Source organism: Mandrillus leucophaeus, unplaced genomic scaffold, assembly GCF_000951045.1.
Source record: "Mandrillus leucophaeus isolate KB7577 unplaced genomic scaffold, Mleu.le_1.0 Scaffold42, whole genome shotgun sequence".
NCBI lineage: Eukaryota > Metazoa > Chordata > Mammalia > Primates > Cercopithecidae > Mandrillus > Mandrillus leucophaeus.
In genome coordinates this window covers 4,202,694-4,204,526 of record NW_012104476.1, presented here as the reverse complement: position 1 = coordinate 4,204,526, position 1,833 = coordinate 4,202,694, and the positions used below count along the sequence as shown (strand labels likewise).

General features: G+C 40.8%; 1 pseudogene; it reads right to left on the bottom strand.

Moving 5' to 3' along the window:
* Positions 1–1,085: 1,085 nt before the first annotated feature.
* LOC105548732 lies at positions 1,086–1,820 on the bottom strand (annotated as a pseudogene).
* Between the last annotated feature and the right edge of the window lie 13 nt (positions 1,821–1,833).

The following is a 1,833-nucleotide window of genomic DNA, read 5'->3' as shown; positions in this document are numbered from 1 at the left end:
CTGAGATCTTTGTTTTCACTTTGAAAACCTCTGACTATCTTCCTTAACTATGTTTTCTGTGTATTTCATCTGGAACTCCCGTCATTATGATATGAATCGCCACAATCTATTTTCTGGGTTCATTAAGTTTTGTCTGTACTGCTGTTAATTGTTTAATCTATTTAGGTTTTAGTTTTGATGTCCTTTTTTTTTTTAACCAATTTGTGCTGCCTGAAGTAGTTTTTTAAAGGAAAATAAACATATGAGGGCTTTAATCCTCTTGAAAAATGAAACACTAACATTTAAAGAGTGCCAAGCATGCAGTCCTCACATTCTGAGAAAGTCCATCTCACCAGGGACTATATCTTGAGGTCATTAGTAACTAGTAGAACACAGAGTTAAACATTTCCACATTTAGATGAAGAAAACAGGGCAAAACTAACTGATTTTCTCAAATTCAATTACTGGCAAAATAAAGGTGGTGGGAACCATTAAGGTACATATGCTCATTTTGCATCTCCAAAAACCAACCAACCAAAAACCAGAAATCTGTCATTTTTAGCAGCTAGACAGTGTCTAACGAACTCATGTTCTTCATAAAGGTCATCATAAAATTATTTTTAGCATAAGAAATGTTTCGACCCTTGCTTTCCCTTTATTGAATGAAATGTGTAGTGGGCTAAGAAATCCAGTAACTCCCATGCTACAAGCTGCACAAGAGAGACACAGTGCAGACGGGAGTGTCCAGATTGCCAAAAAGTAGAATTCCCAAAGACATTTTGTTCATTTAAAATACTGTGATGTCACTAGAGTCTGAGCAGATACAGTGTGATTAATGAAAATCCAGATAACCTGTAGTGTCCTATTGGCCTTTTTTTACTAAGTGGAATGATTAAACATGTGGTAGTAAAAATCAGAGAACACTCCTGAATACGAGTTCATTAATGTAACTGTGAGATCAGCTTACTGGGCTGTTTACCCACTGGTTACTTCAGGTTTCCAACCTTGAGGAAAGTCAAAAGTATTCATAGATGAGAAAAGGTGAACCAGCTTTTCATGAATTATGGAAAGAGATTTAAAGAAAAAAAAAGTCTTGTAAGAGGCAGCTAAGCCTTCTTCACCACACCAACAAGGGCGGGTCTCAGGAGCTGCCCATGCAGCTTGAACCTCACTTTAGTAACCAGAACCACTGGGCTCAGCTCTTTCCCCTAAACCAGCATGTGGAACAAGACCTCATGCTAGATCTTCCTGTGATTCGTAAGTGTGACGGTTGGGTTTTCACGCTGGGTTTTCATGTGTGAGATATGCCTCCCTCAAACCTTGTTACAACACCGGCACATTGCCTGTCGGATGTGAACAAAGATGAAAAAAAGACCGCATGCTCATAAGGGTGGAACTTGGCACTGACAGGGTTCAGCTTGGCAGTGCTTGCTGAACACTTCCTGAATCTGGACTTCTTCACTCATTGTGAGAGTCTCACAGAGGTTCTTCCTCACAGAGGGTTATTGTCTTTAATTTCTTCTTCTGGAACACACAGTGTTGCCTTCTCCAAAACATCTGCCACCTCTAACGAGTCCTTGCAGAAGCCCTGAATGCTATACATATTTGCCGCCTCCACCAATATTTGGCTGCTCTGCTGCGAGCCCTCAGTATCTGCCAATGCTTGCTTATCTTCTTTCACAGCCTCCTTCAGCTGCTCTTCCAACTTGACTTCTTCCATGAGTATCTTGTCTGTAGAGGGAGTATCTGTCCCCCATTTGGTTTGGATCCACGTCCTCTTCCAAGTGCTGGCAACTGTTCTTTTGTTTTGTAGTTGTGTGCAGAACTGAGAAGGTCTGGAGACACTGCCAACAC